This window comes from Oncorhynchus keta, chromosome 31 (assembly GCF_023373465.1).
Source record: "Oncorhynchus keta strain PuntledgeMale-10-30-2019 chromosome 31, Oket_V2, whole genome shotgun sequence".
In the NCBI taxonomy this organism is placed as follows: domain Eukaryota; kingdom Metazoa; phylum Chordata; class Actinopteri; order Salmoniformes; family Salmonidae; genus Oncorhynchus; species Oncorhynchus keta.
This window is the reverse complement of record NC_068451.1, coordinates 19,287,262-19,300,947: the sequence shown is the minus strand read 5'-3', so window position 1 is coordinate 19,300,947 and position 13,686 is coordinate 19,287,262. Positions and strand designations below refer to the sequence as shown.

At 46.5% G+C, this 13,686-nt stretch overlaps 1 protein-coding gene across 1 annotated transcript in view; it reads left to right on the top strand.

Annotated features, from left to right (window-relative positions):
* The first annotated feature begins 1,007 nt into the window (after positions 1-1,007).
* LOC118371072 (t-SNARE domain-containing protein 1-like) overlaps positions 1,008-13,686 on the top strand; it is a 172,677-nt gene continuing 159,998 nt past the window's right edge. Inside the window, exon 1 of the mRNA XM_052489876.1 lies at positions 1,008-1,141. The gene's annotated coding sequence lies outside the window, so the exon portion shown is untranslated. The remainder of the gene's footprint in view (positions 1,142-13,686) is intronic.

Here is a 13,686-nt window from a genome sequence, read left to right as displayed (position 1 = left end):
TTTTCAGTAACCTCATGTTGACAATGTACCAAAATCCAAAATACATTCCCAAAAGGCTTGCCAACCACAGTCTGGCCAAATGAGACTCTTTTAGCTGTGCCTTTCAGAGCAATCACATTTCAGGGAAAATCAAAGCCTTTCTGCAGCCCGATGGTGAATGACATTTACGACTGGCTGAGAGAGCGTTTTCACGGGCTCTTTGTGCTTGAATTATCTACAGTTACAGTCAAAGTCGACAGATACGACCAGGTTACGTTTGTGGGGAAAGCAGCTGCGGTGGCAGCTGAACTAATAAAAATTACATAAAAACACACATCTCATAATGGCTTGGTTTGACTGCAGGGAGTAACGGATTGTCGTGTTCTGGAAACCTATACAACACAGATTCTGAATAATGGGTGAATCATAACGTAATGACATGAAAATTGACATCAGGCTATTTAAAATGCAAATCTATTTAAGACAGACAAAAATTGCATGGACAGTCATCCCTCTCTGCCTTTCTCTTCATCCACCCCCCTCTCTCCCTCCCTTTCACTCACTCCCTCCCTCCCTCCCTTCCCCCCTCCCTCCCTCCCTCCCTCCCTCCCCCTCTCTCTCTCTCTATCTCGGGATGGGAAATTTCAGCCCATGTTTGGAGCCACACTTCACCTCCGTTGTGCTTGAATTACCTACAGTTAGAGCCAAAGTCCACAGATATGACCAGATATGACCAGGATACGTTTGTGGAGAAAGTAGCTGCGGTGGCAGCTGAACTAATACAAATGGCTTGGTTGGACTGCAGGGAGTAACGGACTGTTGTGTTTTGTAAACCTATACAACACAGAGAATCATAACGTAATGACATGCAAATGAACATAAGGCTATTTCAAATGCAAATCTATGCAAATCCCAGTAAGGTTTTCTTCCTATACCATGATTCTTATTGTTTTTAATAGTAAATGGAGGTTATGCCTATTTAATCATGCACATAATGTAAGTGAAAGGATCGACGCAGGAGATGAGAAGCAGGTACAGGGAGTGAAGGTTTAATAATGGACGGACATGAAACAGAACAGGAACAGCGTCTGAGCGGACACAGGGAACACCACCGAGGAACCGACAGATAAACAGGGGAAATCAACCACGTGAAGGAGTCCAAGTGAGTCCAATGAGCGCTGCTGCGCGTAATGATGGTGACAGGTGCGTGTAAAGATGGGTAGCCTGGCGCCCTCGAGCGCCAGGGAGGCGTCACAGTAAGCCTATATTGAGGAAAAACGGTGACAGCAATCATGACCTCTTAAAATAACTTATTCTGACCAAATAGCCCTGTGGTCTGCCCAAAGCTAAATGTCAGTTGGATGTCATAGTAAAAACACAGTCTGTAGGAGAAGTTTACACACAGAATCATTACACAACCAATCCTTTTGGGGACCCAGCAACATTTGTCCATCTCTCAATCTATATTTAGTTTTCAGTTTCTATAGATGTTTTGTAGTGTTCTATAGTGGCCTCATCTGTTATTGGCCTCATCTGTTATTGGGTATTAAATCCACATTGGCATTATCTCTGATCTCTAACAGCAACATATCATTTGAGCAGCTAAGGGGGATAATGCTATTATAATACCATTACAGAACATTAAAGTCTGGTTTTGAGCTGACCTTTTTAGTTCCAGTTATCTGAAGAACTCTGGGGAGCCTGTTTGACTGGTGATTCTGCTAGAATGAATGACTCAATGAATGACTGAATGACTGAACACATTAATGAATGAATGATCCTATTTGAATTAAACAATGTACTTTATTAACCAGTTTGGACATGTCATTATGGTCATTGCACAGTGCATTTGATTTATATCTTCTAAACTGTGATTATGAAGGGCTCAATAAAAAACCCTAGTCATTTGTTGCAAATCACACATTAGACTGTAATCTCCCATAATAAAAACAGATTTACTGTATAGCATCTTTATCTGGATTCATGTTTACTCAGTCTGATTCAGATCAACCCATGGTGTTCTGAGCAGAACTGGGCTGGTGCTGTAGGCTAGTCTGGAGGAGTCTGGCCCAGGTCCAGAGTGTGGTGGTTCTGAGCCCTGGTTTTGTTGGGATGTGGTGGAGGCTAGCCCATGTCCAGACTCGTAGTTTTGGTGTTGTTGGGGGATGTTTGAGTAGGTTTGTCCAGCTCTAGATTGGTAGAACTGGTGTTGTTGGGGTGTGTGGGGAAGGTTATTGGACCAGGTCTGGTGTGGGGGTTCTGGGTCCTGGTTTTGTTGGGGGATATGAGGACTGTTGGATCAGGTCTGGTGTGGTGGTTCTGAGTCCTGGTTTTGTTTGGATGTTGGGCAGGTTAGACCAGGTTGGACCAGGTCCAGAGTGGTAGATGTGGTGTTGTTGGGCAGATTAGGGCAGCTTAGGGCAGGTTAGGGCAGGTTGGACCAGGTCCAGAGTGGTAGTTGTGGTGTTGTTGAGCAGGTTAGGGCAGGTTGGACCAGGTCCAAAGTCGTAGTTGTGGTGTTGTTGGGCAGGTTAGGGCAGGTTGAACCAGGTCCAGAGTGGTAGTTGTGGTGTTGTTGAGCAGGTTAGGGCAGGTTAGGGCAGGTTGGACCAGGTCCAGAGTGGTAGTTGTGGTGTTGTTGAGCAGGTTAGGGCAGGTTAGGGCAGGTTGGACCAGGTCTAGAGTGGTAGTTGTGGTGTTGTTGAGCTGGTTATGGCAGGTTAGGGCAGGTTGGACCAGGTCCAGAGTGGTAGTTGTGGTGTTGTTGGGCAGGTTAGGGCAGGTTGGACCAGGTCCAGAGTGGTAGTTGTGGTGTTGTTGGGCAGGTTAGGGCAGGTTGGATCAGCTCCAGAGTGGTAGTTGTGGTGTTGTTGAGCAGGTTAGGTCAGGTTGGACCAGGTCTAGAGTGGTAGTTGTGGTGTTGTTGAGCAGGATAGGGCAGGTTGAACCAGGTCCAGAGTGGTAGTTGTGGTGTTGTTGGGCAGGTTAGGGCAGGTTGGACCAGGTCTAGAGTGGAAGTTGTGGTGTTGTTGGGCAGGTTATGGCAGGTTGGACCAGGTCTAGAGTGGTAGTTGTGGTGTTGTTGGGCAGGTTTGAGCAGGTTGGACCAGGTCTAGAGTGGTAGTTGTGGTGTTGTTGGGCAGGTTAGGGCAGGTTGGATCAGGTCCAGAGTGGTAGTTGTGGTGTTGTTGGGAAGGTTAGGGCAGGTTAGGGCAGGTTAGGGCAGGTTAGGGCAGGTTAGGGCAGGTCTAGAGTGGTAGTTGTGGTGTTGTTGGGCAGGTTGGACCAGGTCCAGAGTGGTAGTTGTGGTGTTGTTGGGCTGGTTAGTGCAGGTTAGGGCAGGTTGGACCAGGTCTAGAGTGGTAGTTGTGGTGATGTTGGGCTGGTTAGTGCAGGTTAGGGCAGGTTGGACCAGGTCCAGAGTGGTAGTTGTGGTGATGTTGGGCTGGTTAGTGCAGGTTAGGGCAGGTTGGACCAGGTCTAGAGTGGTAGTTGTGGTGATGTTGGGCTGATTAGTGCAGGTTAGGGCAGGTCGGACCAGGTCTAGAGTGATAGTTGTGGTGTTGTTGGGCAGGTTAGGGCAGGTTGGACCAGGTCCAGAGTGGTAGTTGTGGTGTTGTTGGGCAGGTTAGGGCAGGTTAGGGCAGGTTGGACCAGGTCTAGAGTGGTAGTTGTGGTGATGTTGGGCTGGTTAGTGCAGGTTAGGGCAGGTTGGACCAGGTCTAGAGTGGAAGTTGTGGTGTTGTTGGGCAGGTTATGGCAGGTTGGACCAGGTCTAGAGTGGTAGTTGTGGTGTTGTTGGGCAGGTTAGGGCAGGTTGGAACAGGTCCAGAGTGGTAGTTGTGGTGTTGTTGGGCAGGTTTGGGCAGGTTGGATCAGGTCTAGAGTGGTAGTTGTGGTGTTGTTGGGCAGATTAGGGCAGGTTGGACCAGGTCCAGAGTGGTAGTTGTGGTGTTGTTGGGCAGGTTAGGGCAGGTTAGGGCAGGTTGGACCAGGTCTAGAGTGGTAGTTGTGGTGATGTTGGGCTGGTTAGTGCAGGTTAGGGCAGGTTGGACCAGGTCTAGAGTGGAAGTTGTGGTGTTGTTGGGCAGGTTATGGCAGGTTGGACCAGGTCTAGAGTGGTAGTTGTGGTGTTGTTGGGCAGGTTAGGGCAGGTTGGAACAGGTCCAGAGTGGTAGTTGTGGTGTTGTTGAGCAGGTTAGGGCAGGTTAGGGCAGGTTGGACCAGGTCCAGAGTGGTAGTTGTGGTGTTGTTGGGCAGGTTAGGGCAGGTTGGACCAGGTCCAGAGTGGTAGTTGTGGTGTTGTTGGGCAGGTTAGGACAGGTTGAACCAGGTCCAGAGTGGTAGTTGTGGTGTTGTTGAGCAGGTTAGGGCAGGTTAGGGCAGGTTGGACCAGGTCCAGAGTGGTAGTTGTGGTGTTGTTGAGCAGGTTAGGGCAGGTTGGACCAGGTCTAGAGTGGTAGTTGTGGTGTTGTTGAGCAGGTTAGGGCAGGTTAGGGCAGGTTGGACCAGGTCTAGAGTGGTAGTTGTGGTGTTGTTGAGCAGGTTAGGGCAGGTTAGGGCAGGTTGGACCAGGTCTAGAGTGGTAGATGTGGTGTTGTTGAGCAGGTTAGGGCAGGTTAGGGCAGGTTGGACCAGGTCTAGAGTGGTAGTTGTGGTGTTGTTGAGCAGGTTAGGGCAGGTTAGGGCAGGTTGGACCAGGTCCAGTGTGGTAGTTGTGGTGTTGAAAGATGTGGGAGCACAAAGTGGACATGTCATCCCCTGGCCTGGTTTCTGCAGAGAGAGAGGGAGAAAGGGGAGGAGGAGATGTGAGTATGCGTCAGCTTATGGAGCCCTGAGAGAATAATGGGATTGTCCCACTCTGCTCTTCACAAAATGTGTTTGTGTGTGTGTGTGTGTGTGTGTGTGTGTGTGTGTGTGTGTGTGTGTGTGTGTGTGTGTGTGTGTGTGTGTGTGTGTGTGTGTGTGTGTGTGTGTGTGTGTGTGTGTGTGTGTGTGTGTGTGTGTGTGTGTGTGCAGTAGACTGTACTGTGTATACACACCCATGCTCTCCCACCAACAGATCAAATACTGGACCTTTGACTCTCTCACAAACAAGTGATGTTCAATTTCAGTCAGAGCCAGTGACTTTGCACATAAAAAGGCATGAGCAGTGACGTGTAAAACCCAAATCTTCCTCTGTGTAAACAGTGAGGGCAGTGCAGACTCGGAGGGGGTCCAAATCATCTGTCCGAATGTTGACTTCCTCCCTCGCTCCCTCTTTCCCTCCCTCTCTCCCTTTTTCCCTGACACTCTCCCTCTTTCCCTGACTCTCTCCTCTTTCCCAGACTCTCTCCCTCTTTCCCTGACTCTCTCCTCTTTCCCTGACTCTCTCCTCTTTCCCAGACTCTCTCCCTCTTTCCCAGACTCTCTCCCTCTTTCCCTGACTCTCTCCCTCTTTCCCTGACTCTCTCCCTCTTTCCCAGACTCTCTCCCTCTTTCCCAGACTCTCTCCCTCTTTCCCTGACTCTCTCCCTCTTTCCCTGACTCTCTCCCTCTTTCCCAGACTCTCTCCCTCTTTCCCTGACTCTCTCCCTTTTTCCCTGACACTCTCCCTCTTTCCCAGACTCTCTCCTCTTTCCCAGACTCTCTCCTCTTTCCCAGACTCTCTCCCTCTTTCCCAGACTCTCTCCCTCTTTCCCTGACTCTCTCCAATGTGCTGAGGTTGTCAGTCAACTGGATGCTTGCTTTGCTCTATTTGGTATTTTTCCTTCCTGACATCTCTCCTCCTCTCTGGAGGGAGAGAAAGAGAGAGAAAGAGAGAGAGAGGTAGAAATAGAGAGGCAGAGAGCGTCAGACAGAGAAGGAAAGAGAGATAAAGAGACAGATAGAGAGAGACAGATAGATAGACAAAGAGAGAGACAGACAAAGACAGTATGAGAAGTAGAGACAGATAGAGAGAGGAAATTGGGGAGAGAGAGAGAGAGAGAGGCAGGTGTGGGCAGCAGACTGAGGTATTCACAACACTATAAACGAGTGTCAGACAGTGTGACCCCAGCTCAAGAGGTCAGGGCTATGGAAAGAAGATCTGGAGGAAACGCTCCACGTGTAGAGAAGCTAATGAAATTCCTCTAGGTCATATTAAAGCTCTCTCACTCAGAGATAACACACTAAGCAGAAACAGCAACTCACACACATGTACACGGTGCACACACAGACAGGTGTACAATCAAGCTCGCAAGCTCACACGCTCACACACACACACACACACACACACCCACAGCCACACACACCCACACCCACAGCCACACACACACAGCATTCAAACACAGGAAAACACAAACACACCCACAGCCACACACACCCACAGCCACACACACACACTGCACACTGCCACTGCTCATGCCACTCAAGCTCGCATGCTCACACACACACACACACACACACACACACACACACACACACACACACACACACACACACACACACACACACACACACACACACACACACACACACACACACACACACACACACACACACACACACACACACATTGGTACAAACCCTGTATGATCCCTCAAACTCACATTTTTCTTCTTTACTATAAATGCCTGAATTGCTAATGATATATCCATTCTAAAGAGCATTGACACACCTGTGGTACTGAGGTAGAAGACAGGTTATTTATCTCCTTCCTCCTGTGTGTGTGTGTGTGTGTGTGTGTGTGTGTGTGTGTGTGTGTGTGTGTGTGTGTGTGTGTGTGTGTGTGTGTGTGTGTGTGTGTGTGTGTGTGTGTGTGTGTGTTTGTGGCTGTGGGTGTGGGTGTGGCTGTGGGTGTGGCTGTGGGTGTGGCTGTGGCTGTGGGTGTGTGTGGCTGTGGGTGTGTTTGTGTTTTCCTGTGTGTGTGCGTGTGTTCATGAGCCTTCGCTCGACAAGCTTCCTGGGCCTTCCCAGCTGAGAGCATGTTTGATCCCCTGTGTTAATAAGTGTGTTTCCCCTTCTATACTCCGATCTTCTTCCTTTCATTCCAAAGCTCTTCTACTAATCTCAGTGCTAGATGTGTTCTTGTCCTACCTGTGGTCTTTGATTATTGCTGAAGGCCTAAGACGGAATATATTGGGAGGATTAGCTTCCCTGAGTGTTTATCCACAACGCCTCAGCGTTTGATGTTGTCTTCCTAATGAGGCTACCAGGAAAAGGCAGAGCACTCAAATGTTACTTTGCTTTAATGTATAATGGACATCTTTGAAGTTATAATGGGTATTAGATTTGTTCAGGGCAGGCACGTCCAGTTCTGAATTTATTCATAGGGTCAGAAGAGGGTCAAATGGCGAGGATGCTGGGTGGCCTTTAACTTTCTTACAGGCATTTAAGATCTATTGGATATTGAATAGATGCTTTGAATTTAAAATAAGGCAACCCTCCAGCACAAACAAAAACACACACACACACACACACACACACACACACACACACACACACACACACACACACACACACACACACACACACACACACACACACACACACACACACACACACACACACACACACACACACACACACACACACACACACACACACACAGAAATGTGCTTAAGGAGATGACACACATCCTATGTTGCCTCCTGTTTGTGAGTTGTTACTCCCCCGCTCCCTGTGGAGAAGGTGTGTAGAAGGTGAATGTGTGTGTGTGTTCAGCTTGAGCACTCATCCATTCAGGCAAGGTGAAGTCGCCTGGGGAGCATCGGACTGTGCCCTGCATTATTCACTATACAGAGGTCTAAACTGCTCAAAGATTAATGCTCAGAGAGCCTTTGTGAGACCCAAACAAAAAATAAGTTACAAGAGAAAAAAAAATGTGGTTGGAAAATTGGAATGAGGCTAAACTGAGTACAGAACAGGAGGGGTGAGAGGGAGAGAAAGAACGAGAGAGAACAAGAGAGAGAAAGAGTGTTGCCACTTTACGTTGATCAGCTTCCCGAGATCGATGGCGTATATAGCTTCATCCTTATCTGTCATACCAGGGCCTTTAGAGCAACAATAATGGGTTTAAGTGAGCAGCAGTATGTGGGAATGTGAGTGAATGCCTTGCTATATGTACAGAAGGGAGAAAGGTCAATTCCGCCACTGAAGTCACCCTTGCTGATAATGCTACATCTTACTCAGTCACACATGGTTCAGTCTGTGTCCAGGGATTCATAGAGAAACACAAACAAAGACAGATATCTCTGGAACAGCAACACAGACAAAGACAGATATCTCTGGAACAGCAACACAGACAAAGACAGATATCTCTGGAACAGCAACACAGACAAAGACAGATATCTCTGGAACAGCAACACAGACAAAGACAGATATCTCTGGAACAGCAACACAAACAACGCACCTGTTGGTGCTACAGGTGATGAGGTAACCACATTACACAGAGGCACTGGGGAGCAGCACCAAAACAAACTAGAGAGAGGGGAAGAGGGTGAGGAGGGAGGGTGGGTGGGGCAGGAGAAACGGGAGGAAATGTGATTGAGGAAATCAAGGCAGGAACCATAAAGAAAGACTGGATAGATAACTGGAGACAGCCAGAGAAAGAGTACTTTGGTGAAGGCCCAACAATCCCCAACACTTTATATAGCTTGTAGAAAGAGGAGGAAGGGAAGCGCTACTAAGGTACACAATAGTACATTTGGTAGACAGAAGGTGCTCTTTGGTAAAAGGGGTGAATTGGTCATCAAAGAGAAAAGAGGACCAAGGCACTCTTCATATAATTAATTGAAATGCCTTTATTTGTATGGCATGTTCAATAGAAACACATTTTAAAAAATCCAACGCGTTTCGGCTGCAGCCTTTCTTTCTGACTTTATACAGCTTGTCAGCTCCGTCCGAGATGTGTCTTGCATCCCCTCAAACTGATCCCAGAAAGCACTCTAATAGTCACCAGGTACCAGGTGGTTTCCCTCACTGACCAACTAGACACAGATCAACAGAGGACCACACACACAGGCAGGTTGGAGAGGGCACAACCTGACACACAGGCTTTCCAGCCCCACGCACCAATCAAACGCTCCGCAGCTGCTCCCAAATGACTAATCAGATATGAGTCACTAACAGATCCCTTCCATAGGACCTGGCTATCAGACAGGGTTGAATGGATGTTATGCTGTTATAAGTAGAAATATCCAAGTAGTGGTCATGCATCATGACAGGATTGTATTTCATTTGTGAAATGTCATGTCAGGATTGTGATCATGAACAGATTTCATTATGTTACACTCTTCGAAATCAAGGTGCTATCTAGAATCTTAAAGGGTTCTTCAGCTGTCCCCATAGGAGAAAACTTTGAAGAACTATTTTTGGTTCAAGGTAGAACCACTTTGGTTCCAGCTAGAACCCTTTTGAGTTGCATGTAGAAGAACCCTTTACACAGAGGGTTCTACATGGAACACAAAATGGTTCTTTCTACCTGGAACCAAAATGGGGTCTCCTATGGGAACAGATGAAAAACACCTTCTGGAACCCTTCTTTCTAGGAGTGTAAGGCTAGCTGAACTATTTATTTCTCCAGGATTCACAATAAATGAATGTATACAACACAATACAAACTCCCCTCACATGTTTTTTTTGTTGCTGTGTTTCCCTGCATATAGGGCTCTGCTATATAGATTGAGAGATGAAACCTGTCCATCTCTCTGAGCTGTCTGAGTGAGCTGAGGTTTTATACTATTGATCCTGGCTACAGAATATTTTTTCCGCCTCCAGAATCTTTTCAAAGTGTTTCTGTAATTGCTGCTGTCATCAGGTTCCTGTGCCAGGGCCCACATCCATTACATCAGCAATTCATTACATTATGACATTATGATCGTAAATCAGGTGGGAATAAAATATTGTTATTTACATCATTTTTTCGATACAGTTTCCTGACGTGACTGTAATATACCAACTCTATGAAAAGATGTAGAATGCAGAGTCTGGGTTTCATGTGTGTGTCGTTGATGAAATTCTTGCACGGTGTGTGTGTGTGTGTGTGTGTGTGTGTGTGTGTGTGTGTGTGTGTGTGTGTGTGTGTGTGTGTGTGTGTGTGTGTGTGTGTGTGTGTGTGTGTGTGTGTGTGTCTGAGTCAATGTAATGAAAGGCCTTGGATGTGTGTGATAATATGGTTTACCATATTCATTCCTATTGTGTTTCTGTCTATAACTCAACTTTTCACACATCCATTTGTCTCATGTCTGAGTCCTATCGCCCATAGGGACGTCTGTTGATGGTTTATCACACAGTTGTGATGTTGTAAAAATACACAAGTGTGTAGAAATCCCTGGCTCTCTTCATAACGTGCAGGAGTGACAGGAAATCCATAGCAGTCTCATGCAATTATGTCCATGCTGATTGGGTGAAAAGACTTTATATTGCTTCAAGGCCATGGAGAAGCTGAGCTAGGTCAACCCTGCCACCTGGCAACCCGGCCACCCCGGTCCCAGTCGCTCTCTCTTCCCCATTCTCTGCTCACTACTGTCCCCTAGAGCCCCAGTACACACAGGCAGCACAAGAGTATACACAGGCATGCACATACCCAAAGACAAACATACATCATTTAAACTTTCTTCACAAATACCTATGTGAAAATAACAACCTTGTGAAATATAGTCCCCCTCATATGATACAAAATAACAAAATGCACGTTGTGTTGCATCCATGTTGTCGTCTAGTGCGTAAGGCCTCTGTCCTTTATACTGCCTGTTCCATCACGCTAAGCACAAATCAATTACTCACAATTGTTTCTGTTCTAAGATCCTTTCCTAGAATTTGTTGATAAGAGCTAAATTAATCATGAGAAATTCGTGAAGCTCTAATTGATGTTCCGAACACTAACTTATAGCAGTGGACGAAAAAGAACATGGACAGTGTATTTCGAGGATTGTTTACCAAGCTTTGTAAAATATTTGGTTATTTTCCCAATAGCATTGCACTAAGCTATATCCTGTGAAACCATAAACACTTTTCTATGTAAATTCTCTCCTAGCAGTACCATTAAACTCTTGACTGAAGGGAAAGTGAAGGCCTCAGGGCTGTTGTGATGGTATGGTGTGGGTTGGTTGGGTGGCCAGGATGTACTGTAGATACCCAACAGAGCTGATTTCTCTCATAGTAGGAGAGAAATGAAGGAGTACCCTGGTTGACACACACGTCCTCCATCAGCAGGCAGGCAGTTCTCTCTGTTGGTCACGGACCACAACACCAGCTTCAGGCTTGATACGGCACAGCTCAGGCTGGAATTACACCAAATTAGGAAATAAACTTGGCTGCATGAAACCGTACTATATATATATATATATATATATATATATATATATATATATATATAAAAACACATACACACATCAACACACATGCATGTATGCTAGCTCACACATACACACACATTTGTAGCTTGTGCAGTGTCTGTATGTGTCTCTTTTCAAAACGGATCTCTTTTCAGCTCTGTATTTCAATTAACGTTGTGAAATAATCATTAACAGCAAAGCATCTGAAGCCCATTCATTCAGGATCATTATCTAGAAAATGCCATTAATGATGGTAATGAATCAAGGATCACAAATAGCAGCAGACACACTCACTAGTATTTATTACATAGAGGAGAAGTGACATTTATATAAACATGATGTCAGTTTTACTACGTTATAATGGAGATGTGAGTGGAAGGAAAAGCTCATGCTGCCAGCCCACACACACACACACACACACACACACACACACACACACACACACACACACACACACACACACACACACACACACACACACACACACACACACACACACACACACACACACACACACACACACACACACACATACCACACACACACACACACACACACACACACACACACACACACACACACACACACACACACACACACACACACACACACACACACACACACACACACACACACACACACACACGCACACGCACACGCACACACATACACACACACGCACACGCATATGCACACGCACACACATAGACACGTAGACACATAGACACACACACACGCACGCACACACACACACACACGTAGACACGTAGACACGTAGACACGTAGACACATAGACACAAACTCTCTCTCGTTCTCTCTCCTCAGCCTCAGCTTCCTCCCTTATTCAATATCCTCTAAATACCCTCTAAATGCTTTCTCCATCACAGTTATCCCACATACTCTGTAGATGTGTAGAGGTACTCTCCCCTCACCTGAGCGGTGGACAGGGTTTCTGAGTGCAGAACAGGTTGTATGGCAAGTTGTATGACGGAGAGGTGAGGTTCGTTGGCTCTCTGCAGGTGGGAGTGCTCCCCTCTGCCTGTCTGAACCTGACAGGTGTCTGCAGGCTAAATATAGCCACTTGGCTTTTTAGCTCCACACTCGACATATCGATCCCAAATCCCATGTAACTACCTGTCACTGTGTGTGTGTGTGTGTGTGTGTGTGTGTATGTGTCTGTGTGTGTGTGTGTGTCTGTCTGTCTGTCTGTCTGTCTGTCTGTCTGTCTGTCTGTCTGTCTGTCTGTCTGTCTGTCTGTCTGTCTGTCTGTCTGTCTGTGTCAGCATCACCGGCACTACAGGAAATGTGGGAGCTCTTGACCAAAGATTCACATTCTGTGCAACAATGCCAGAATGATGTAGAAAACATATTCCTTTGTACAAACTATATAATGCAACTTGGATCTGTCTTGGATTATAAGGAGAAACATATCATTCCCTGTTCACAAGTGAGTTCTATTTTAGTGATAGAGTTTTCTTCCTCTGGTCTGGACTGTGCCAGATCTATGGGACATGGCTGGGTCTGGTCTGGTCTGTTCTAATTCACTCCAGTCTGGACTGGTCTGGTCTGGTTTGTTTCTCTTCTGGCCTGTTCTGGTCCAGTCTGGTTTGGTCTGGATTAGTCTGGTTTGGTCTGGTCTGGTTTGGTTTTATCTGGTTTGTTTATGTTCTGGCCTGTTCTGGTCCAGTCTGGTTTGGTCTGGTTTGTTTCTGGTCTGGTTTGTTCTAATCTGCTCCAGTTTGGTCCAGTCTGGCCTGGTCTGGTCTCTCCCGTTATGGTTATATCCCAGGGACATGGAGGATAACGAGGAGATGACTCCATTACCGACCGCTTCCCTCTGAAGGTCCCCTTCAGCCCCGGAGCGCCCAGAACATACCACCTGGACGGGAGCAGACAGCAGCAAATCGATATGCAAAACATAGGAATACCGGGCAAGACGAATGGACTTCGAACAGGGAAGTGAAGTGGGAAATTGATTTTTAAGTCGCCCTGCATAGCATTTGCAAATGGCATTTAGAATAAGAAAGACTTGGGGAGAGAGAGGAAAGGACGCTCATTCAGTCACTAAAGCAGTGTGCTGCCAAAGAGCTCTGGGTCTGTGGTAATTATGTTCATTAAAGAACATTTAAGTCTCAACACGGAGTGGAGGCCTCCGTTACACACACACCTCAACCATGAACCGAACTCGTCAGATTAACTGAAGGTCATGTGTGTAGAGTGATGATACCGAATCACATAGCCAATATGTTGATAAGAAATTACCCACCATGCTAGTAATCAATTGCATCACTGGCTAACACCTTAGTATCTAATCAGTTTACTCTGAAAACACAATAGGGTTGGTACTGGGACAAAACTGAAAAGAGAGGCTAAACTGTGCCATAAAGCTGGAAATAATTTGTTTAAACTCA